Source organism: Ipomoea nil, unplaced genomic scaffold (genome assembly GCF_001879475.1).
Source record: "Ipomoea nil cultivar Tokyo-kokei standard unplaced genomic scaffold, Asagao_1.1 scaffold1237, whole genome shotgun sequence".
In the NCBI taxonomy this organism is placed as follows: domain Eukaryota; kingdom Viridiplantae; phylum Streptophyta; class Magnoliopsida; order Solanales; family Convolvulaceae; genus Ipomoea; species Ipomoea nil.
In genome coordinates, this window is record NW_017617665.1 from 268,259 (window position 1) to 295,414 (window position 27,156).

The window sequence follows — 27,156 nt, forward strand, 5'->3', positions numbered from 1 at the left end:
TGTTGTGTGCCCATTATTTGTCCTCATTTGAACTCAACCATATATATATATATATATATATATATATATATATATATATATATATATATATATATATATATATATATATATACTTATTATTAAAAAAAAAAATCCTTCTTTCATTCTTGCCACACTTCTTCCCAAAGAATAGAAAATAAAAAATGAAAAAGGAAACAAAATTATCTTAATAACAACAACAACAACAACAACAACAACAACAACAACAACAATAATAATAATAATAATAATAATAATAATAATAATAATCTACTTCTATACTATAATTAAAAAAAAAATCATATTTACTTAATTTCCGCCCAAACAATAGTAAATAGTAAAAGTAAAATTAAAAAAGGAACGTGAACTAAAAAATGAATATAAATATGTCACAATAATATTCTACATCATCAATTAAAAATGGAACTAGAATTATGTAAATTGGAAAATGAAATTAATATTAATAATTGACTGAAAATTAAAAATGACAAAATGAATGAAAATTAGGTTAATTGAAAAAGAAAATGAATATTAATAATTGACTGAAAATAAAAAAGATTCATAATTGACTAAAATGGAAAAGAAAATGGTCAAATTATTGCATTTTAATTTTTCACAATAATATTACACAGTAGAAAAAATCAAATCACAATTATATCATACATCTTTCAGAATTTCAAACAATGGAACGGAAATTAAAAATGGAACGAAAATATTTCAATAATAATATTCTACATCATCAAGTAAAGGAAAATTAAAAATGGAAAAGAAATATTTCAATAATAATATTCTACCTCATCAATAGTAAAGGTAAATTAAAAATGAAACGGAAATATTTAAAAAATAATATTCTACATCATCAAATAAAATTAGAACGGAAATTAGGTAAAAATATCATTACATTTATATTTGAATTGACTAATTGACTGAAAATAAAAAAGAATAATTAGCTGAAAATGAATCTAATATTACTAATTGACTGAAAATATAAAAGAAAATGGATATTAATGATCCATAAATGACTAAAAAATGGTCAGATCATTGCATTATAATTAAAAATCGGACATAAATTAAAAATTAGATGAAAATATTTCAATAATAATATTCTACATCATCAATAGTAAATGTATATTTTAAACAATAGTAAAGGTAAATTAAAAATAGAACGAAAATATTTCAATAGTAATATCTACATCATCAATTAAAAATGGAATGAAAATTAGGTAAAAAATATCACTGAATTTGATATTCTAGCTAATTGACTGAAAATAAAAAAGAATAATTAACTGAAAATGAATATGATATTACTAATTGACTGAAAATATAAAACGATCATCACTAATTGAGTGATATTCTACCATTATATATTTTCACCCGAGTAACTCGTCCTAATGCACTGAAGCTGTTAGCTCTAGAGGAGGATGGACAAGATTGTGTTGACACTACCAATGTCGTCTACAAAGAGGTCTCAGTAATGTGTAAATACAATCGTTGATATTATGTTTTTTTTTAAATGACAAAATTGATATATATATATATATATATATATATATATATATATATATATATATATATATATATATATATATATATATATATATATATATATATATATATATATATATATATATATCTAGACAAAAAAAATATTCCATATATACAAATGAATTAAGATAGCGATTCATTCATATAACTTAGTTGCTAGAGAACGAGCACATTTGCCTAATTTAAAAAAAAAAAAAAAAAAAAAACTTAAAAATGATAAATAAAATCTCCAAAGTTACAGCACTGCATGCGTACATCTACACATTAACTATTAATTTGAGCAATTATTTGCTCAAATTCAACCAATAATAACATCAAAACACATAAATGATTCAAATCACATTTTCAATTGCAATATATAATATTTGATGTTCTAATTTAAATACTTATATATTGATCCAAATATTCTTAATATATTACAACAAATTCATTCCGTGCATTGCACGGGCGAAAAAAAAAAACTAGTTAATTCTTAATTAGAGGAAATTTCAATTTTGGTCATATGACTATAAGGGTCTTGTTAATTTCAATCCTTGACTTTTAAAAGTGTCAATTTAGTACCTTAACTATGCAATTTTTGTCAATTTTGGTCACTCCGGTCAAATTGCCGGCCAAATTTCGCCGAAAAATTTTAATTGTTAAAATAATGAGGGTATTTTGATCATTTCACGTCTATTTTCTTCTTCCCAGGCGAGTCCATCCCTTCTTCTCCCATTTCCGGTGAATGCAATGAACTAAGATGATGGAGAAAGGAGGCTTGATGGTATTAAAGATAGGGTTTAGAGGGAGAAAGAATGTCGGAAACGCCGGAGAAGAAGAAAAGAGGCGTGAAACGACCAAAATACCCTTATTATTTTAACCATTAAAATTTTTCCGGCGAAATTTGGCCGGAGTGATTAAAATTGACAATACCCCTATAGTCATATGACCAAAATTGAAATTTCTTCTTCTTAATTATAAAATAAACAAATTTGCATAATCTTTTTCTTTTTTTTTGAGATAAATTTCAATAATCTAAAACCAAACAGTTTAATTTTGATGTCGCCGGGAAAAGCTCAAAAGATTAATGCGGTGAGCATGGATCGAACACGCAACCTTCAGATCTTCAGTCTGATGCTCTCCCAACTGAGCTATCCCGGCACTTGGTTTTGCTGTCGAACCCTTTTTTAATATCCTTTTGAGCATACATCTTGCATTTCAATTCTTTGTTTGGGGATGTTAATGAACCAGAGAACAAAAGCAGAAGACCAGAACAGAATTGCAAGAGGAAGAAGAAGAAGAAGAAGATCAGAGTTTGCAGGAGGAAGAAGAAAATTGCAGAGAGAATTGAGAGGAAGATGTAAGTGTACAAATTAGTACACGTTAGATTGGCTAATTTATTAGTTTATTTTATTAGTATGTAATGTTAATTAGTATCAGTTGTAATTAATATTATTGGAGCAAGCTAAAATGTGTGGTGGAGATTTCACTTTAATGAGTTGAACCAAGAGCAAGTCTGAAGATCTCAAATTAAGGAATATGTGGTTGAGAAGAATTCAAGCCACATGAAAGCTACAATCAAGGCATGGGGAAATGGAATTTGCGTACAGTATATAAGGAAGAGAAAACGAAAGAGGAAGTTGCCAATTCTGAAATTCTGATCACATACGCAAGCTTCCTATATTACTACTTTAATATTGATTATGTTATATTTGTGATTTAATTCTGTACTTCAAGTCAGTACCTGTGACAGCTGAAGAGATACACCAAAGGTGGTTATGGCATGCACGGTTCAGTCCTGAATAGGTGTTTAAGAAGAGTTGTAGTGGTAAAGGCTGTGAGCCGTTTGTAGTTACCTCTTGTAATACTCCGTGGTGAACATCTATAGTGGATTGGGCAGACGTGGGTTGCCCCGCAGGCGTAGGAGAAGCGCTCCGAACTGCGTAACAATTCTACTGTGTCTTTACTTTATTTATGCTTTCAATTTCGTTATTTATTCTTTGATTAAATTGATTTCATTAAACAACGAAATTGTCTGGTAACATAAAATCAAGTAGAATCCTTATTGTTAAATTGATTTCAAGATACACAGGAATTTTCAATTGGTATCAGAGCCACCAGACTTAAGTTATTAGTCTGTCGATCTGGCTACTCCGTGCCCTTTGAACTCAATTCTTCAGCGGCTATTATTATTATTTTTGATTTTGTTAAATTGTTCGATCTCACGGGTTGTTGAGTGTTACAGAATGGAGCATACTAAGGCTCTTCCCCAGCTAGTCGGTGACAACTATGCATATTGGAAGGTGCGCACGCGCACTCATCTCAAAGCACAAGGTGAAGCAGTATGGTGTATCGTTGTAACAGGCTGGGATCATCCAACCAAAGCCAGTACCAGTGAGGATGAAACTCGAGTGACGAAACCTGAAAATGAATGGACCCAAGCTGAGAAAACGAGTGCTGGACACAACGATAAGTCACTGGATATTGTTTATGGGCTAATTCATGAAAGTCAATTTCCTATTGTTGCAGGCCATGATTCAGCTAAAGGCGCATGGGAAGCTCTAGAGGCTACTTATGAAGGCACAACGTCGGTGAAACAATCAAAACTGCAACTGGTACAGTCAGATTTTGAGGAGCTCCGGATGAATGAAGATGAAACCATCGTGACCTTTCACACTCGTGTGCAAGAGCTAGCAAATCGAGCTACGGTCCTCGGAGAACCGTTCACTCAAGAAAAGTTGGTGAAAAAAATTCTACGATCTCTACCACCTCGGTTCCGGATGAAAGTTACAGCTATCCAGGAACATGACAACTGGGAGAAAAAGACCGTAACACAACTAATGGGGAATCTAAGAACTTATGAGATGGAAATCTTAACAGATCACACGAAAAAACAAAAAATTGTAGCTTTTACCGCTGAAGAAAATAATTGTATACCTGATTTAGATGAAATAGGTGATGATGCAGTTGTATTTCTGACTAAACAGTTTTCTAAAATTTTGAAACAGGTATCAAAAGGTTCACGAAACAAGAATATGCAAAAGGGAGCGTCATCATCTAAAGCGAGTCCTAAATCAGGATCATCAACCTTCAAGCCTTCTGGTTCACGTCCAGGACAGTCCAAAGAGAAACCCAACAGTAAAGGGATCAGATGCTATGAATGTGAGGGCTTCGGACATGTACAAGCAGAGTGCCCCACCTATCTTCGACGCAAGAAATCTATGTCAGCAGTTACTTGGAGTGATGATGACTCGGACAGTGAAACAGGAGGATCTGGTCCAGACGAAATTTCTGGTAATTTTGTTGCCTTTACTGCACATATGGCTGCTGGACCGTGTCATGAAGATGTTGCTGATTCAGAGGGAGGCGAGTATATCTCTGCAGAAGATTTAGAGTCAAGTGAATCATCTTTTGAAATTGAGTTTAATAAGTTGTATCCCAAATGGGCAGCACTAAGGAAAGAAAATCGTAGATTAACTAGTGAAATAGGGATTGTAACAAATGCAAAGAAAGTGTATCAAACTCAAATAGCTGATAGAGATCTGCTTCTTAAAGAGGCATTAGCCCGAGAAGAAAAACTGAAACAAGAGGTACAGACTCTGAAGCAGGAGCTGAACACCTACAAACGCCAAATCCAAATGATGGATACCACGTCTACACTTGACGAGATCCTTGAGTCTGGAAGAAAGACTTCTGCAAAATTTGGTCTGGGTTTCACAGGAAACAGCTCAAAGGATAAAACGGTGTTTGTGAAAGCGTCAGGCCCTGGTCGAGGAGATATTCCAGAATCTAGCACAGCGACACATCGCGTTGGTACAGTAAGATCACTCAAGCCATATTATAAATCCTATAACCCGGTATGTCATTATTGCAGGTTACGGGGTCATACCGGACCTGAGTGCTATTACTTCTACAAGGATCAAAGAATCGAGAAGTTCAAACATAAGAACATCCAACCCTTTACAAGACAAATTTGGGTTAAAAAGACAGATTATATCTCATTTGTCTCTTTCCACTCTAAAAGTACAGGTCGAGAAGAAAAATGGTACTTCGATAGCGAGTGTTCACGTCACATGACAGGAAATCCTAAATTTCTGAGTAACGTAAATACAAGCAAAGGTGAAGTTACTTTTGGTGACGGTATAAAAGGACAAGACACTAGTATAGGCACGCTAAACGTAGTTGGTCTGCCAAAACTAGAGAAAGTTCTGCTAGTCAAAGGACTTCATGCAAATCTTATAAGTATAAGTCAACTATGTGACCAGAACTGGAACGTGAGCTTTACCAAAAATAACTGCAGTGTCCTAGACAAAACAAATCAATGTGTTATGGAAGGCACAAGGTCAACTGATAATTGCTATATTCTCACTAACAATGTTTTGTGTTGCAGGATTAATGGAGATGAAACTGAGCTTTGGCACCAAAAGCTAGGACATCTAAGTTACAGACTTCTTGACAAACTTGTGAAGATTGAAGGTGTTCGTGGATTACCCAAGCTAAAAGTCAAACCAACCATATGTGGTGCGTGTCAAGCAGGAAAGCAAACCAAATCCTCTCATCCAGCTCAGCACACCATAAACACAAGTCACTGCTTGGAACTGATCCACATGGATCTCATTAGTCCAACTCAAACAGAAAGTGTTGGAGGTAAGAAATACATACTAGTTTGCGTTGATGATTATTCTCGTTTTTCTTGGGTTACCTTTCTCAGGGACAAGTCTGAAACCCTCGAAGCCTTCAAAACTCTGGCATTAAAACTCCAAAAAGAAAGAAATGAACCCATCATTCGACTCCGAAGTGATCACGGACGAGAATTCGACAACAATCTGTTCGATACCTTCTGCAACCAAATAGGAATCACACATGAATACTCAGCACCGAAAACACCTCAACAAAACGGAGTTGTTGAACGGAAGAACAGCACAATTCAAGAAATGGGACGTGTTCTGCTCAATGCCAAAGGACTACCTCAAAAATTTTGGGCAGAAGCTGTGAACACTGCATGTCACATCATCAATCGGTCTATCTACGTCCAGACACGAATCAGACCCCGTATACATTATGGAAAGGTAAGAAACCAAACATTAAATATTTTCATATTTTCGGATCACGTTGTTTTATCTTGAAGGATCGAAACCCTGTCGCAAAGTTTGAACCAAAAAGCGATGAAGGCATCTTCCTCGGCTATTCAACGAACAGCAGGGCATATCGTGTATACAACAAAGTTACCAAAACCATCATGGAGTCCACAAATGTTGTAATCGATGATCAACCGAGCGATATTATCACAATGTCTCAGCCTGGACCAGTGACAGAACCTGACACAAATTGTCCTGAAACTTCTGATTCCAGAACCCCTGAACCTAATCCAGAGTCCTCTATGCCATCTCCCACATCAACTCAACCTGAGCAAGGAACTGAGTCTGAGTCTGAATCTGACACTGATCACTGTAACATTGATATCCCTACTCGCATCCGGAAAGCTCATCCAATACAAAACGTAATTGGAGACCCCAGTTCCGGCGTAAAAACCAAAGGTAAACCGAAACGTGATTACCTTTAATTAGCAGGATATTCTTGTTATACTTTGCAGATCGAACCGAAGAATATCAAAGAAGCTCTAACATACGAACACTGGATCAAGGCCATGCAAGAAGAACTGGGGCAGTTCGAACGAAATAAGAACAACTACAAAAGAGGAGGATCAGAAAAAACGTTATTTATAAAACGATCAGACTTATTCACCAAGCCGTTAGACAAATCGAGATTTGAACTGCTTAGAGCTGCCCTTGGGGTTTGCAATCCCACAGCTTAATCTTCCACACCAGGTACAACAAATAATCTCTAATTAATTTTTTTTGCTAACGTGGTTGTTGTTTATTTGTTGCAGGAAAATAAAATTCTAAACCTCTCCTTATTTTTAATATTCTCTTTTTACCATTCTAATTATGCCAAGCGTCATTAAGAACCCTATACCTGCATGTTTCCTTACACGGCTTACCTACCTTATATATCTATATATTAGTTTACACCACTACAAAATTAAATGTGTCTTGAAATAATAATTCCAAACAACTTCCACCACTCTCTCCTAGTATGACTCTACTACTACCCCTACAAACTAGTCACATCCTCATCCCATCCATCACAACTTTTGAGAAGCCCATTAATTAAATGTCTCCTTGTCTTTCTTACTCTTACACGCCAAACCCACACCCTTCATCTTCATCTCTACCACGCGCAATCACCAAACCTTCAACAATGGAAGAAGACAACCCTTTCGCCATTTTCACAACCAAATCTGAAAGATTGGAGCTATTTCGCCACATCATCAACGCTGAATCTCCTCTTACATCTGATGATATGGATCGAGTTCTCGCCACAATCAAGCACCATGCAAGCCTTCTTGAAGGACTCTCGGATAAGGAAATCAGGCAAATCCAAGCTTTAGCTCGGTTCATATCAGTGGAGTCGTGGGCTTTTCCGGCCGAATCAACCGAGCTACCTCCGCCACAATCCGAGTTCGTGCATGCCTCATCCCCGGAAACTATGGTAGTATCCTCACCTTTAGATGAAACTGTTTCTGTTTCTAGAAAATTAAATTTCAACATCTCTTTGCCGAATCAGTTTGTGTTTACCTCTACTGATATGTGTGCCCCTTCCTTTCCTTTACAAGGTGATCCGTATGATTCTTCTTCACATAAATTACCTGAAAATCTTCTGCCATTATCTGATTTTGTGCATGCTGTGTCAACTCCCTTCACCATTCGAAATATTAACCAATTTGTGTCTCCCATGACTTGTGCGGCATTCTCTATTCCCATAACCATCCCAGTCTCAAAATCAGTAGAGGCTCTCATCCCAGTGCCCACCTCACATGACTCTGTTCCTATCATCTCTATGCCCGTGGGCAAAGCTTCCCAAAAAGGGAAAGAAAAAATTACTGTTTTAGGTACAGCCGAGAAAAGAAAAATTGGAGCATTGGATGATGTTGTCTGCTTGTCTGATTCCAAGCAACAAAAAAAAGGGTCCACACTGCTACCCAGGATGACAAGGTCCAGATCAGTTTCAGGCCCAGTACCAAGTCCAGCCCCTGCATAAGCGACTGTCACTGTTCCTTCTGGCTCAAAGATAAAGAAACCCAAGACGTAATACCATCCGATTTTACTGTCTCTCGCCTTGATGTCTGATTGGCAAGTTCATGCTACTAGGGAATTTATTTTAGAGAAGTCCATCAATGTGGAAGACTTGACAGAAAAATGCAACATTATCCCTATCTTGCGAGATCAATGCCTGCTTGCATCCCTTGTTCATGTTGGACCGTATTCCACATGGCTCACTGCCGAGTTCTATACAAATTTTTCCTTGGATACTTTTTCGGAGGGGTCACCTCGGTTTCAACAGGTTTTCATCCGGGATAAATGGTATCTCTTAAGTCCAGCTGTGGTCAATTCCTATTTTGGCACTCCAAATCATCAAGCTGCCCCTGACCCGAGTCCTAATCTCCTAGCCGCTGCTTTAACTCACAACAAAGAAGTCATTTGGCCAAGCACCGGACTCGAAAGCCTAAAGCTCACCACGGTCTACTTTGTTCTTTTACGGCTTGCCTCAACAAATTGGATGCCGGCTGTTCGTCATCATCTTATGTCTGACCAACTTGCTGCCCTCCTTTACAAGATCAGGAACCGACTTTCCTTCAACCTTGGAGAAATCATCTTTGGGCATCTCGCGCAATTTGTGAGACGAAGGGAACCTAAGGTACATCTTCCGTTTCTTAGTCTAATTTTCGGGATTCTACAGGAACATGGGTTCAAGCCCTACAAAGATGAGGTGGTAACTGCTCATGACTCGGTCTATAAATATGATGATCGTTTAATTCATAAGGAACACTATGATGATAGAGCTACACTCATGATCACTCCCGGCGCACCAACTGTCACGCTCCCTGTGTCTGCCCCTGCATCATCCGCTGACACTGCTTCAGCTCCAAATCCACGTCCTACGGCAGTGCTCAAGGAACCTCAGACGCTCATGGATCGACGTCAAATTGTCCTCACTCTTCAAGCATCGATCGCTCAACATCGTACATCGGTTGCTTCTCAACAAATTACTATTGCTGGCTTAGAAAATTGAAGAGATGCTTAGTTGGAAGAAATAGCCCGAATAGAGGCCATCTATTCTCGAATTCGGTCTAATACTGGCGCTGGCACAGGTTCTATTTCTGACAGCGATGACTCTGAGTCAGGCACCCGGTCTACAAGTTAATCCAATCCACTAATATGATGTTCACCGTTTTTGTTTGTCATTTATTTGGCAAAAAGGGGGAGTATTGGAGAAAAGGGGAGTCTGAGAATATTTGGTTGGGAATATTTGGTAAGTTTTTGGTATATTTTGATATGGATGTTAATCCTTGGTATGACTTAAGTATTAATAATATTGGTATGACTTAAGTATGAATTGTCTTGGTATATTTGGTATGTTGAATGCATGGTATGAATCAGTTTTACTTGGAATGCATATGAAGAAAGGAAAGCTCCAAATTAGGGGGAGTAACTCAAATTACAGTATGGAAAGCGTGACATATATGGTATGCTTGATACAACATTATTTCATGCATGATTCACTATTTGTTAATTGGATGAAGTATGTGAGTCAACATCAACTAAGGTCCAAAATAAAATCCCACACACAAATAAGCTTTGGTCTGGTCCTAAAAGAATTAAATTGCACATTTATTTTTTTTCTATATGTTCAGTACGTATACTATGGGATGTTAATAAAATATTCGTTCTTTTTCCCAAAGTATAATGATACTATTGTTTTACTAAATAAATTGCCAAAGGGGGAGATTGTAAGTGTATGTACAAATTAGTACACGTTAGATTGACTAATTTATTAGTTTATTTTATTAGTATGTAATGTTAATTAGTATGAGTTGTAATTAGTATTATTGGACCAAGCTAAAACGTGTGGTGAAGATTTCTCTTTAATGAGTTGAACCAAGAGCAAGTCTGAAGATCTCAAATTAAGGAATATGTGGTTGAGAAGAATTCAAGCCGCATGAAAGCTAAGGCGTGGGGAAATGGAATTTGCGTACAGTATATAAGGAAGGGAAAACGAAAGAGGAAGTTGCCAATTCTGAAATTATGATCACATACACAAGCTTCCTATATTCTGCTTTAATATTGATTATGTTATATTTGTGATTTAATTTTGTACTTCAAGTCAGTACCTGTGATAGCTGAAGAGATACACCAAAGGTGGTTATGGCATGCACGGTTCAATCCTGAATAGGTGTTTAAGAAGAGTTGTAGTGGTAAAGGCTGTGAGCCGTTTGTAGTTACCTCGTGTAATACTCTGTGGTGAACATCTATAGTGGATTGGGCAGACGTGGGTTGCCCCGCAGACGTAGGAGAAGCGCTCCGAACTGCGTAACAATTCTACTGTGTCTTTATTTTATTTATGCTTTCAATTTCGTTATTTATTCTTTGATTAAATTGATTTAATTAAACAACGAAATTGTCTCGTAACATAAAATCAAGTAGAATCCTTAGTTTAAATTGATTTCAAGATACACATGCATTTCCAGAAGAAGATAACAATTGTATAACGTTGCTGCCGAACTTCAATTTTTCATCATTCTGCAGACGCCGAAGAGGTAATCTCAAAGTCCCATACTGAAAATTGTTAAATTAAAAAGAAGTTTTTAAAATTCGAGTGTAGTGTGATGATAAATGATTATATGTAACGTTGAAGAGTTAGCGGGTTGTTTTTGTTTCGTTTCTGCCATTTGGACTTCACACCAAGTGTTGAGTTATTGCCTCAAAGAGAGGCTTCATTACCATGAGTTCTTTTCACTGCATTCCAGTGGAGGTTGGTGCTTAATTTGAATAGTATACTAACAATTCTTGATTTTCTTTTCTGATTTTTACTATGGCTGCTTGTGCTATTATTTTATACAAATTGCTACCCTGAAATAGTATATGGGCAACTAACAAGTGTTTTTATGGAGTTAATTTTGGGCACTAATCCAGTCTGTGTTTTCTGTTTGTTTGATTTTTTTTTTTTAATTATTTGATTCAATTTCTATATATACGTGGAAAAAGAATATATCTGAACTAAGTGCCGCTACTTAGATGATTTTTTTTTCTGGAGGTTGGTGCGGGGGCAATGGGTATCTAAGTTTAAATCTTTTAGCTTTTACATGTTTTCTTCTACAACATGGACTGTGTTGTGCACCCATAAGTTCAAAACTTTGTTGACTAATCAAAGTATCAGATGGCATGCTATTCCAATTGTTGTAATAATCATAATGCAAAATTGATATGCATGAAAAGGGGGATGAGTTTTTTATAATGAAGAGCAAACAGACAATGTAGACTTAATGCACTTTGGATACTATTAGATGTTGTCTTTGCAAAAAATGTAATTAGTATAATGAAGCTGATGTTTTGGTGGTTGTTTGGTGACTGATACATTCAGTGAGCAATATTCTTTCACTGTTTCCCTTATGCAATCTTGTGACATTATCACTTCATGTTTTCTTGCACTTATCTCTCTGTAAATGCGAAAAACTTGAATTATATATATTCAAAATTCAAAGTATCGGTTACAAGTAGTATGTATCAATCAAGAAGGGGTACAATCTCTGTATATGAGAAGTCCTCTGATTCTCTACTAGAAGTATGCCTATTAGATGTGTGCCAAATTTGGAATATGCCAAATTGGAAGTGTGCCGAGTCCAGAGTATGCTGAACTTGAAGTATGCCGAGTTCGGGAGTATGGCCGAACTGGAAGTATGCCGAGTTCCTTGTTGGAAGTGTGCTGAGTTCAGAGTATGCTGAACTGGAAGTATGTCAAGTTCGGGGGTATGGCCGAACTGGAAGTATGCCGAGTTCGGGAGTATGCCGAACTGGAGTAGTTCCTTGCTGAAGGACCTCCGGAGTTGGTAGCTTGTTCCTCAATGAAGGGCTAATATGCAGCTTGATCTTCAAAGAAGGGCTTCCAGTTTTCAAGTGGCGTGTTCCTCAGTGCGGTATACGCAGTACAACTGCGGGCGTGTTCTAGACGATATCCTGGCGAGACTTCGGCAGAGCTTCACTATGCAGATTTCCAGAGCTTTAATTCTTGAAAATGAAACCACTATTTATAGTGGTGAGGGTGAGGGAAAATCTCCAACCAACTCTTAATTCCTTATTTAATTTAATTATTTTAATTAAATTAAGGAACGTATCGGGACACCATTGCGTCCAGGTTCATGATTTCATCAAATTTCCACATAATATCAAATATCCAAATTCCTCAAAATTATATAATCCACATATAATTTTAGTGGGCCAAGACCAAGTCAAACCCGCTATATGCAACCCAATTAATCCAAGCAGCCTGGTCCGATTTAATTAAATATTCCACCAACTTAGGCCAAACAATTCAACATTCAATTACATTTAATTAAGTAATTAAACCAATTAATTATTTAATGGGCCATTTAATTAACCCAATTAAATAAATATTAGTCCAATTAAATTAATTAAAGTAATTAATTTAAGAATTAAATATCCACCACGGTCCAACAATATTATTTAAATTTTCAATGCTTAAAAATTGCCCCTTCGAGACTTGCTTGACGTGCCTCAAATGCAAAGAGAAGGTAGTCTCGAAATTAACCGTAGTAGTCCAAGAGTCCAATTTTGCAAATAACAGCCCAAAATATTATATTCCAAAATTTTTTTTTTGCCAAGATCCAACAAAACTGTAGGCAAAAGCCCAACTATAGAGGCTTGTTTCCTTTTTTCCCTTCTAAAAACTGTTTTTTTTTTTTTTTTTTTAAACTTTGGCCAACTTGCAATTTTAGCTTTAACTGAAATCAATCTACGGATCTTCCCAGAAGTTGAACCTTCCTGAGAATTTGGCCAGATACACCAAATGACACAACCCTTATCCCATCATGAATTGTAGCAACGGATCATACCCGTGGTAAATAATATTAAACCCTTTTCATACCCCACCACATAATTAACCACAAAATCATAAACTGATAAGGATTGAGTTAACAGAATTAGAGGTCCAACACACTCAAATTCCTCATCCTCTGACTATAAATAATGTAACAGTTCACCATCCTTTTCCCAAACCAAGAGCAGAGCTAGCTACCTGCAGTTAATTTCACCGAGCTTCAATCTTCACTGTGACAAGGTAATCTTTCTTCTTGCAACTATCTATATTCTTGACTTTCTTTTGACAGGGGAAGAAGGAAGACGAGACATGTGAGGCATTGGGTAGAAAACACTGAAAATTGATTTTCTGAGGTGTATTTCACCATTGATTGAACTCACCGTCGACTGGAAATTGATTCTTTCCGGAATGGTTTGGTTTCGCGCCGTTAACCCTTTGGGGACGAAAGCTGCCGTGTAATCATCGGGCACGCGCTCCGGCGCGTTGCCGTTGCCGTAAGGTCGCCGCAGGGTGTTGCTCCGGCACCCTTCCATTTCTACGAACGGGAGTCCGAAACCACCGTCTCGGAAACAAACTATGCTTTGTTTCTTCTCCTCCACTTTGTTTAAAGAAAATTTCTCGTGCCCCAGGAGTTCGCCATGCACCATAGAATCGTCGCCGAAGGACCAATTGCTTGGACCGACTGCCGGCGAGCTTGACAGAGAAGAAAGCTTGTTCAGGCTTCGCTGTGTTCGTCGACAAAGGTGCCAAAATAGGAGTTTATTTTCCTTTGCTGAAGTTCTCACTTTAATTTATTTTATTCTTTGCATTTAAACTAAGACTGCATAGAGCCATGTGCCGTCACACTTTCCCATGTATGCTTGCGTGTGGACATAGTTTTCTTTGAGGGCAACATTGAAATACAATCCACAGTTCTATTTGCTTTGTTTCTTTCCCATCACACTTTGCTTTGTCCTTTTCCCCAAAATATAATAGCATTACTCTGTCCTTGTTTTTTCGTGCATGTGTATACACGTTGTCTTATCTTGTTAGCTTTTAATAATTCTCCACTGCAAGCGTGTATATATACATATGTATATTAGCATGCATTCCACTACATTGGTTTCTCGATTCTCGTGACATACACATATATATAACATAATATGCATAGTGGTTTGGTTTGCATATGATCTGGGTGTGTACATAATAATTTATATATGCACTGCACTGGTCCATGTGATAATATATATATATATATATATATATATATATATATATATATATATATATATATATATATATCTTTGGCTTGCACCTTGCAAATTATATATATGTAAATGCATAATAATATATATACCTATGTATACACGTACATAATATATGATATATGTACGTGATATGTGTACTCATAAAGTATATATATTATATTAGTTGTTTTGTGACACATTGTGACATGAGAATTTCCTTGAACACTTTCATGATAATTTTCTTCGGACTTTTAGTCTCATAACATTTTCTTTGCTTTATAAATTTTGGACAACTTTCGGACTTGACATCTTGGTCCTTAATGCAGATTCATACATCGCAAACCATTTTTGAACAATGGTAGTGTTTTGGGAAACCGTGGGAGCCGATCAGAAGAGGAGGCTCAAAGTATCAAGCGACGAGACTGGAAAAGATAGCATGTCGTTCATCGTTTACCCACCAATGGCGTCGAGAACTCGTCTTTCCCAGATACCGCCATATAAAGTGGAAAATTGGACCCATGACACTGACACCCAGCCATCGAAAACATGGGTTCTGAAGACCGGCTTAAGTCATGTGGACTACACAGACACACTCCCGACTTTAGGGAGATGGATACTTGAAGGTGAGGCTTCATGGAATCAGCACCCCAGCTTTAAAGGTGAATTTAGCTTCACAAAGGGGTATTGGGAGTGGACTGAGGCTATACTCAGTCGGCATCGCAAACTTCTAGAGGATGTGACGATCTACGACGGCGTATATGCCTCCTTATTCACATATGACCGCTCGACGCCTATCGTCCAAGCATTCTGCGAAGCGTGGTGCCCCATGACAAATACCTTGCTTACATCCCTCGGTGAGCTTTCAATCTCACTTTGGGATATGCATGTACTTTGTGGTCTACCGATATCTGGCGACATCTACGATGAGTATGTTCCAACTGCCTCGCAATTAACAGGGGAAGACATCAACTCCGCCCCTCAATGTTGTAAGTATTTGTTCCAAGCATACTGTCACCTTGGTAACCGAATTAGGCAACGAGGTGGTCGCCGTGGGCAACAGGAGAAAAGTCGTTCAGTTCACGTTGTTGAGTGGATAGAATTCTGGAGCAGAAGACCGCAAGTTTATGACAGGCCACCGCCTAGGAAGGAGGATAAGAAGAAGACTCGCCCGAGGAACACCCATAATCCAAGTGGCAAGATCCCAACATTCGGGGGTTGGACCAAAACGACCAAAGCGCCTTTTGCTGAGCTTGGAATTCCCTCCGAATACGAGGAAGAGACCCATTTGGCGGCATACCTAAGTTGTTGGCTGTGCGTATTCGTGCTCTCCATCAAAGCAACGCGACTCATTCGAGCCCAAACATTCCAAATGGCTAGTCTAATGGCGACGGGCAAAACACTGAACCTTGGGATCCCCGTACTTGCGAGCATTTACAATGGATTGAATGTAATATCGCACTCTAGTACGCCGGGGTCAGTTGATAGTCACTTTCCCATTCACTATGTGTATGGATGGCTGTCGTTCTACTTCGACACTCAATTCGCAAATGATCAACCATCCGCTTCCCCGCTGATGATTGCCTACTCTGGAGAGGGTGGCGCGAGGTACTATGGACCAGTAGAGGCTCGTCGTAAGATGTTCAAAGCCGACAGCGCCAATTGGCTCTGCACGACGCGCCGCCTAACTAAGGATCTCCACTTCCTCGATAATGGGGACGCACACTCTACCGACCACGAGTACCTCATGTGTCTTCGTTCTAACCACCTCATATTGCGATGGGCGGATGCATGTATCGCAGAGCCTTACACTCCTCATCGATTCAGCCGACAGTTCAGCTACTACCAAGACGGCAGCTCTGGCATACTGGGCAATGATGAACGTGAGGTCACGCTTTCGGAGGGTTTCCAACGTTGGCGCCACTCTACACTTAGGGGTTTAGGGTCGCAAGTGACATTTCCCGCGACTCGAGTTACTGTCACCATGAAGAAGTATTTCTCGCCGGGCTATAAAGATTGGTGGGCCCAAGTCCATGGGGACTACCTTGAGCGCAATATCAAGGGTTTAGCTCCTGAGGATCCAGCCAACGTGCAGCAGGAGGCTGGCACCGCCAAGAAGGGCAAACACCCAGTCCAGGGAGATGAACCACCACCCAAGAAGAGAAAGGAGCATATCATCTCGAAAAACAAGGCCGATGTGGTACGGTCGGACTCGGGTGATGAGGAAAGCCATGACCGTCACTGGAAACGGCGACGAGACAGACATTCGCCTTCCCCAGTGGAGGTAAATCACTGTTCTCGCTTATCCCAATGATTGCTGGTAGCACTTAATTTACCCTCTTTTACTTCTTGACAGGAAAATGTGGCGATACCTGCTAGTGGAGGAGCTGAGTCATCAAATAAAAGGGTGGCAGCCAGCAATACTGGAGAAAGTGGACATTCAAACAATGCCTCAGCATCAAACACGCACCAGTCGGGGAATTCCCTCGACGAGCCACGCGTAGGTCAGCAAGATAGACCTGAGGTCTCTGTCTTTGATGGAAAAGACCTCGTACTGGAAGAATTTAAGGTGGTTGTCGTAAATGTCTGGAACAAGCTTCGCAAAAAGTTGGACGACACCTCGGTAGAACACGTTTCATCTTTGCAAGAGAGCTTTTTGAACGCTTTTGCAAATCTGCGGAAGTTAGACATTGATATCTTTCCCTTGGAAACACGGGTTGTAGAGATTTTCACGAAAGCTCAAGCCTTTGATAACTTTAGGTCCACAATTTTTGACAAAACATCGAGCGAGTCTCAGTCTTTATCCCTGGCGAAGGATGCGCTTAAGAATGCACAAGACGAGTTTAGGAAACTCAAGAAAGATCTATTGGGCCAACATAAGATGCTTAAGGCCACAAAAGATCGGGAAGAGGAATTGGAGAAAGAACTGAAGTTAGTTCGTGCTAAGGCAGAGGAATGCGACACTGCAATTGCCAAAATTACAGATGACCTGGGCAATGCTAAGACTGCCGTTTCGGACGCTGGGGCAGAGGTCACCCGCATTAAGGACCTGACTGTACTGACGCCAGAAGATGAAACGAGCTTAAAGGAGGCAAAGAGAGGCTTAGAAGCGTGCAAAGACGATATGCTTAGCTTTAGGCTTTTTTATTGACTGATACTCTTTGTCATTTAGTTTCTCTTTTGATTGCAAGAACTTTTGTTGTTTCGTTTCTAACTTTTGATAATTGAATGCTTCTCATTTATGTGCCGGTCCCTTAGCGATAATTCATACAACTTTTCTTTCACCCGTTGAAGGATTGTCTAGATAACCCACTCTTGCAACATGAATTGGATTTGATTTTGTTATGACTGAACTTAGATAATTTGATTCTAAGCTGCCTACGTACTCCTATGAAGGAGATCAAGTCAAACGTAGTTCAAATGATTTTTTTTTTTTACAACGTAGAGCCGTTCACAGTTTAGACTCATGCGGGCCAGGAACGTCTATGATTTGGGCCCACCCACAGACAAAGCGAGATGCATTAGCAGTTTAACCACGTGCTGCATTTTTGGTGGATGAGTCGTTCATCATATTTCCACGACTTGTGTTGACACCCCAAGTTTAAGGGTGGTAAAGCTTTAGGAACCTTCCATTGATTGGACCGATCTTCAAACCATCTTCACTAATCAACTTGTAAGCCCCACTAGTGTAAACTTCTAGAATCACGTAGGGACCATCCCACCTTGAAGTGAACTTGTGACCAGTTTTTCTCGTGACGATGATGGGCCTGCGAACAGCTAGGACCTTGTCCCCAATTTGAAAGGAACGGGTCCTTACCCTTTTGTTAAAAGCTCTAGACATGCGAGCTTGATAGCACTCCAGGCTTTGTTGCGCTTGCAGCCGTTTCTCATCCAAGGCTTCTAACTCAGCCAAGCGTAGCTTAGCATTTTCTTCATCAGTAAGACCCTCCTGTATAGCCAACCTTAAGGAGGGTATTTGACGTTCTAGAGGCAGGACCGCTTCTACACCATACACCAAAGAGTATGGAGTGCTTTGAGTAGGTGTGCGGTATGTGGTTCTATACGCCCACAAAGCTTCTTCCATTCTGTCATGCCAGTCCCTTTTCGATTTTGAGACCACTTTCTTCAACAAATTGCATAGGGTTTTGTTAAAAGCTTCAGCAAGCCCATTTGCAGCTGCATAGTAAGCTGATGAGTTTCGCTGCTTAAAGTCAAAAAGCTTGCAGATCTTGTCCATCAACTTGTTGTCAAAGGGCTTCCCGTTATCTGTTAAGATATATCGTGGGATACCAAATCGATAGACGATGTGGACGCGGAGAAAGTCTGCAACATTATCTTTCTTCACCTCCTTCAATGCCACGGCTTCAGCCCATTTTGAAAAGTAATCTGTGGCAGCTAGTATGTAGGCATGCCCTGCAGATGACTTAGGGGTAATTGGGCCAACCACATCAAGTCCCCAAGCATCAAATGGCCAAGATGCAACTGTTGGGTGTAGAGGTTCTGGTGGCTGATGAATAAAGTTTGCATGATATTGACAAGCTTGGCACCTTCGAGCATAGTCTATGCAATCCTTTACCATTGTAGGCCAATAATATCCCATTCGCTTAATGTGGAAATGCAACTTGGGACCGGATTGATGTGCACCACAAACCCCAGAATGAGCTTCTTGCATAGCTTGTAAAGGTTCCTCTTCCCCTAGACATCGGAGAAATATTCCATCAAAGGAACGACGATACAATGTTTCTTTATAGTAGATGAAGCGAGGAGTTCGACGCTTTATATCCACCCTTTTACGGGGGTCTTCAGGTAACTTTCCATCAGTGAGGTAGTCAATTAAGGGTTGCCTCCAGTCGTCTTTGCCTATATCATAAACTGAGGCAGTAGGGAGTTCAACAGTTTCATCGACTGAGCCGTCTTGATTGAAGATTGGTGGAACTACCCACTTTTGACATACCCGCACTCGGGCTGCAGGATGAGTAATAGTTGAAGCCAATGCGGCTAAGGCGTCAGCTTGCTTGTTTTCCTTCCTCGGTACATGTTCAATTGTGACGTCCCCCAACCATTGCATTAGTATCTTTGCATAGTTGTTATATGGGACTAACTCCGCCTTTTTCACTTCATATAGACCCAACACTTGGTTTATGATCAACTTTGAATCTCCATAAATGTTAATTCTCAGTTGCTTCATGTCAGCCGCTATTTCAAGCCCAAGTATCAATGCTTGATACTCAGCAACGTTGTTTGAACATTGCTCGGTCAAGGTGAATGAATATGGCAACACCTCGCCTTTCGGAGTGACGAAGACAACTCCAGCACCTGCCCCTTCTCTATGTGAAGCTCCATCAAAGTACATCTTCCATGGGGGTAGTATTTCAATGACAAGCACATCTTCATCAGGCAAATCGTCAGACAACTCCCACTCAGCAGGTATTGGGTGGTCTGCTAGGAAATCGGCCAAGGCTTGCCCCTTGACAGACTTTTGCGGCACATATATAATTTCAAACTGTTGAAACAATAAGTACCACCTTGCGAGGCGATCGGAGAGAACGACCTTCGCCATAACATATTTCACCGGGTTCGCTTTGGAAACAAGTCGGATGGTATGAGCCTCGAAGTAGTGCTTAAGTTTTTTGATGGCGAACACAAGTGCCAAACATAGCTTTTCAATTGGGGAGTACTTTAACTCGTTCGGGGTCATCATTCTGCTGAGATAGTAGAGAGCATCCTCCTTCCCCTTGTCATTTTCCTGAGCAAGCAAGGCTCCCACAGAACTGTCTTGGGCGGAGATATAGAGGATTAGTGGGCGACCGTGAACAGGAGTGGTTAGCACAGGCGGCTTCATCAAGTATGACTTGATACTTTCAAATGCGTTCTTGCATGCCTCATCCCACATGAATGGGATGCCCTTTTTCATCAACCGACTAAAAGGTTGACATCTTCCTGCTAGGTTTGATATGAACCTTCGGATGTAAGCCAACTTCCCTTGTAAGCTTTTAAGCTCATGAAGGTTTCTTGGTTCAGGCATCTTCATTATGGCGTCAATCTTTGCTTGTTCAATCTCGATGCCCCTGTGTCGAACAGTAAACCCGAGGAACTTTCCAGCAGCAACCCCAAAAGCACATTTCAGGGGGTTCATTTTCAGTTGAAACTTTCGTAGGCGGTCGAAGACTTGCCTTAAATGCACCAAGTGATTTGTGCGCAATTTCGACTTCATAACCAGGTCGTCTACGTAGCATTCGACCATTTTATGGAGCATATCATCAAATATTGTCTGCATAGCCCTTTGGTATGTAGCACCTGCATTTTTCAAACCAAAGGGCATTACTTTGTAACAGTAAATACCTTTCGGCGTTCGGAATGCAGTTAGGTCTTCATCTTCCGGCGCCATGCGGATTTGATTGTAACCGGAGGAGCCATCCATGAATGACAGGATCTCATGCCCAGTCACGGCATCTATCATTAACTCCGTGATAAGGAGCGGGAAGTCATCTTTCGGGCATGCCACATTGAGGTCCCGAAAATCTACGCAGACGCGGATCTGGCCGTTCTTCTTGCGCACGGGCACAATACTGGATATCCAGGTTGGATATTTAACTTCACGAATGAAGCCAGCCTCAATAAGCTTATTAACTTCTGTTTCAATCGAGGGAATGAGCTCGGGGCGGAAGCGTCGTTGAGCTTGCTTAACCGGGCGACACCCTTTCTTCACTGCTAAGCGGTGCACAGCTACCTTTGGGTCTAACCCTGGCATCTCCTTGTATGTCCATGCAAAGACATCAATATATTCTTTCAGCAATGTGACATAGATTTCTTCATCTTCGTCAGATAGGAGTGCGCTAATGAAGATAGGACGAGGATTTTCAGGCGTTCCCAGATCAACTTCTTTTAATTCGTCCATTGCGGCTCGTACCCCTTCTTCTAACTCATGGGGTGCATCTTCTGCATCTTCCCCCTCAATCGGGGTTTCATCACATAACGTGATATGGAACGACGATGCCACCTCTTCCTGAGTAGTTGGTGGTACATCATCACTTGAGCCTACGGTTTCCTCATTTTCTTCTTTATGTACACGAGTGTGTACAATGGTCTTCGGTTGGACTTTCAACACTTCACCGCATGAAACATGAATATATGTTTCTCGTCTCATCCGAGAAGGAATCATGCTTCTAAGCCTTTTGGGAGGTTCCACTTCAGCATTGGCATTGTCTTTAATAACTTGGACAGCTCCAAGTCGATCATGCATTGACTTTCTCTTTAGGGCTTTAGGACTTGACCCCAGTCTATCAAAGACTGAGCGTCGAGAGTCTGCCTTACCGATTCGGTCGAAGACTGACTTCTTTTTGTCTTGCCCATTATCATTGGTAGGAGTGATTTTTGGATCATACTCGCTTCCCTCCGCGGAGATACAATTACTTGCAGCCCTGTTTATAAGAATCCGCACTGGTTTAGGGGGAACATAGCCCAACCCTTTGCGAGTTTGAGGTTCTTGGTGACTTGCCTTGCCTTTACCACCGGCTTCTGGGATAAGCTTTCCCAACTTCTGTGGCTCGTTGGGGTTATAGCCAGCCTTGGCTAGAAGCTTATAAGCATTAGGGTCGAAACCCTCGGTACGTTTGGCGGGGAATATTTGGCCCACTTTATCACCACATTTCTCTTCGGATGATTTTGCTGCATTTGTTTTGAGTGTATCAATCCTTGCAAGCGGGAAGATGAGTTTTGTGTTGTGTTGATCTCCCTCTACAACTTGTTTTCCCTTTGACTTTGATTGGGAAGGTGGATCGTCATTGCCTTCCTCAATATCTTCAACAATAACTTTCCTTTTAATGTAGAACTTTGCATCCGCAAAGTAAGACTCAGCCTCTGTGAAAGGGCTTTCATCGGCGACAACCTTTTCAACTACGCCGTTTCTTTCAAACATAAGGCATTGATGCCTAGACGAGGGTACCACCCCATTTTCATGTATCCACGGCCTTCCAAGTAACAAGTTATAAGATGTCCTTGCATCTATGACATGGCAGAGGACACCTGAACTTAGGTTTCCAATTCTTAAGTCAAGTCTGATGATGCCGATTGCTCTTTGCCCTCCCTGGTTGAAGCCTTGTATCATTAGACGACTTTGGGCAAGCTCATCTGTAGATATACCAAGGTCCTTCACAGCTCGGAGGGATAGGATGTTGACAGCTGAGCCTTGATCAACCATAATTCTTTTGAGTTTTTGCCCACGGGTGTAGCCTTCAACAAATAATGGACGATTGTGTGGCGTGCCTCCAAGTAACAAGTCTTCATCCTTGAAGGTAATTTCCATGGTGTAGGAAGTAACCTTATGCATTAGCACTTCCTCATCCTCGGTGTGTTTAGGAGATGAACATTCACCTCCATCTTCTGGCTTGTCGTTTGTATTTAGGCAGGAGCTAGAAGTGCCTGCCCCTTGAAGATCAAATCCCTTAGGCATATATTGAGCCAAAGGAACTGGTGCACGTGGCTGTTTGACATGGCCCTTCGTCTTTGATTTGCGGGCATGGGTACTTTTTGAGGTTTTCTCAACCCAACTTTTCACTATGTGTTTTTGATGCTTCACAGGCTCGAAGTTCTTCTTTCTATGAGTGACAATTACCCATTTACCTTCGGATGCGTTATCATTCCGCTGCGGTTCTGAACTTTGACCGACAGCGTGCTTAACAATGAAGGGGAGTGGACGCTTCCGTTGTTTCCCATCTTCCTTTTCAGTACACAGCGGAGCGAAACGTCCGGGTGTAATCGAGATTTGATTTGAGCTCGCTTTGGCATCGGCAAGCTCGATTTTTCCATCTCTGGCCAGTGCCATTACTTTATCTTTGAAGATAAAACACTTCTCAATCGGATGACCAAGAAGACGATGATACTTGCAATAGTGTGGATCATCCACCCTTGAAGCTTCCTCGGGACGTTTCATTTCAGGCAACTCAATGAGCCTAAGTTTGAGTAGCTCATCAAACATGGGAGATACATCGGAATCCATGAAAGGATAAGTCTTCTCCTGCCTTTCTTCAATTGTCGGCCTTCTACCACCCCTTGACGGGCCAGAAAATGATCTTGACCTAGGCCTTTCAGTTGCCTTAGTGAAGACTGTCATGGGAGTAGCCTTCACATTCATCACTTCTTTCTTTTCCTGCTTTGGAAAAGGTTTGTTCCACTTTTTAACTTCTTGTTTTCCAGGTGCATTGGAGGAGCTAGGCAAGTTCAATATGTTGAGCCCTCCGCTGGCTTCGATGCTCAATTCCATGTCGTGAGCCTGACTGGATAACTCCTCAAAGGACTTTGGCTTAATCCCTTATAGGATATAGGAGAGTTCAAAGTGCATTCCTTGGATGCACATCTCAATTGCAGAACTTTGGGATATTCTTTCTTTGCAATTCAGGCATAGTTCCCTCCACCTTTCGATGTAGGTACCGGCGCGTTCACCCTTCCATTGGCGAGTAGTGGTGAGTTCCAAGAAGCTGACCGTTCTCCTTGTGCTATAGAAACGAGTTAAGAACTCACGTTCCATATCATGCCAGCTATCAATGCAGCCGGGCGCGAGGTCAATGTACCAATCAAACGCAGTTCCCTTTAACGAACGGACAAACTGCTTTACCAACAGATCGCCATAAGTCCCTGCATCATTGCATGTTTCCACAAAGTGGGCAATGTGCTGTCGGGGATTTCCCTTGCCATCGAATTGCTGGAACTTAGGAGGTTGATAGCCGTAGGGCATTTTCAACTCCTCAATTCTTTGTGTGTAGGGCTTAGCATAGGAATATGAAGGTTGGCCTTCATCCAACTTGCCTTTGATGGCCCCCATTATGTAGTCCTTCAACTGATCCACCGGTATCATGCCTTCGGTAACTGGAATAGTTTTCTCAGTTGCAGGTAAGTGGGAAGCAGCTTCTCCTACCACATGGCTAACATGAGGTGGTGGTGATTGCTGACCAACCTCTTCTTGCCCTTCAGGTTGCTTTCCTGGAGCACGGCTTCCTTGCTCCTCCATGATGCTTCCTACCCTATTATCGAGGGTGTTAAGCCGTTTCTCTTGATTTTGGAGAGCGACAGCCATTCCTTCTAGAGACTTAGCAATTCTAGCTAATTGCTCCTCCACAGACTCTGTGTTTGTCGCCATGGCCGGCATGACATTGTAGACATGTGACCACTCAGGTGCAGCCTTCCATAATGGATGTGGCGGAGTTACAGGGGAAGTGCTCCCGCTACTAGCGTTCCCTTGTATAGAAGTTGGACTACCACCATCGGTAGCTCCCTTGGGAGAGGGTGGACTTCCAGCAAAAGCAATTGCCTTTGAGGCAGCAGGGGCCTTGTCGAGCCTTCGAACCACACGTCGTGCCATGGACTGAGGTTCAGGCACTTGGACCCCCAAATCCTTTGCGCGGTTCCTTGTCAGCGGACCATGCGTTTTTGGGGTAGTGCCAGAGCTAGCTACAGGCGTAGACTTGGACTTGGTAGCTTGGGCATAGGTCCTCCTGAACATGGGATTGTTCGATGCCATTTGATGCGCAGGTAGAGGTATAGTAGTAGTAGAGAGATGAGAGGCAGAGCGGTCCCATTGGGCGTGCCAAAATATGTAAACGCGAAAAACTTGAATTATATATATTCAAAATTCAAAGTATCGGTTACAAGTAGTATGTATCAATCAAGAAGGGGTACAATCTCTGTATATGAGAAGTCCTCTGATTCTCTACTAGAAGTATGCCTATTAGATGTGTGCCAAATTTGGAATATGCCAAATTGGAAGTGTGCCGAGTCCAGGGTATGCTGAACTTGAAGTATGCCGAGTTCGGGAGTATGGCCGAACTGGAAGTATGCCGAGTTCCTTGTTGGAAGTGTGCTGAGTTCAGAGTATGCTGAACTGGAAGTATGTCAAGTTCGGGGGTATGGCCGAACTGGAAGTATGCCGAGTTCGGGAGTATGCCGAACTGGAGTAGTTCCTTGCTGAAGGACCTCCGAAGTTGGTAGCTTGTTCCTCAATGAAGGGCTAATATGCAGCTTGATCTTCAAAGAAGCGCTTCCGGTGTTCAAGTGGCGTGTTCCTCAACGCGGTATACGCAGTACAACTGCGGGCGTGTTCCAGACGATATCCTGGCGAGACTTCGGCAGAGCTTCAGTATGCAGATTTCCAGAGCTTTAATTCTTGAAAATGAAACCACTATTTATAGTGGTGAGGGTGAGGGAAAATCTCCAACCAACTCTTAATTCCTTATTTAATTTAATTATTTTAATTAAATTAAGGAACGTATCGGGACACCATTGCGTCCAGGTTCATGATTTCATCAAATTTCCAAATAATATCAAATATCCAAATTCCTCAAAATTATATAATCCACATATAATTTTAGTGGGCCAAGACCAAGTCAAACCCGCTATATGCAACCCAATTAATCCAAGCAGCCTGGTCCGATTTAATTAAATATTCCACCAACTTAGGCCAAACAATCCAACATTCAATTACATTTAATTAAGTAATTAAACCAATTAATTATTTAATGGGCCATTTAATTAACCCAATTAAATAAGTATTAGTCTAATTAACTTAATTAAAGTAATTAATTTAAGAATTAAATATCCACCACGGTCCAGCAATATTATTTAAATTTTCAATGCTTATACTCTCAGATGAAAATGTTGAAATCATATCTTCTGAAGGCTGCTTTTAGAAACTGTGGCTATAATCTTTTCCAGTTCATTCCACAGGTAATGTTGTGCCTTGAACCTTATTGATGTTATCACATATTTGCTTGTTATTATAGTTATTTTGAATCATCACAGTGATTAAGTTCTTTAATTTTGTCTATTTAATACATATTTTCCTTGCTATTATCATTTAATTATGGTTCACACTTGTTTTGAATGTTTTACGGTGTTTGTTAGTGTTTTTGAACCATTCTAGGTCAAAGATATGAGCAAGGGAAGTTCAAGGATGAGTTTTGAGCAATTTTGGACAAGTTCGGTGCCCAGAGGATTCGACGCGTCGAGCCAAAGGCTCGACACGTCGAAAATTTCCAGAAAGTCTTCCGATCGAGACCATCAGGTCTCGACGCGTCGAGAATGACGCGAAGAATTACTCATGCGGCAAAGCTTACTGCATGGTGGGCTGCAATGTTGGAGCAACAATTATTCCCTAATCATTGGGACACTCCTTCCTAAGTCAAAGCTTGCTAGCTATAATAACATTCCAACCAAAATAGTGGAACGGCAATTTCTTATTTTAAATATAGGAATTATAATTTGAGTCCAATTTTGTACAAGATTCCTATTTCATCTCAACTTTGTACCCACTATAAAATCCCTCCTTCCTCAACCCTAAGGAGACAGAGAGATTTTCAGAGTTCTTTGTAGACAAGAAAGAGAGAAATCAAGAGGCTCAAGTTATCTTTGGAAGCAAGGAGGAAGCCACGGAGATTCGGGAGAA

General features: G+C 40.4%; 1 long non-coding RNA gene and 1 other non-coding gene across 2 annotated transcripts; one reads left to right on the forward strand and one right to left on the reverse strand.

Moving 5' to 3' along the window:
* Positions 1–2,630: 2,630 nt before the first annotated feature.
* Positions 2,631–2,703, reverse strand: TRNAF-GAA. The gene has a single exon. It is a non-coding gene; the product is annotated as a tRNA-Phe (tRNA).
* Positions 2,704–2,844: 141 nt separating this feature from the next.
* Positions 2,845–26,456, forward strand: LOC109183924. The gene is made up of 3 exons (XR_002054665.1): positions 2,845–2,902; positions 11,138–11,200; positions 26,361–26,456. It is a non-coding gene; the product is annotated as an uncharacterized LOC109183924 (long non-coding RNA).
* The last annotated feature ends 700 nt before the right edge of the window (positions 26,457–27,156 follow it).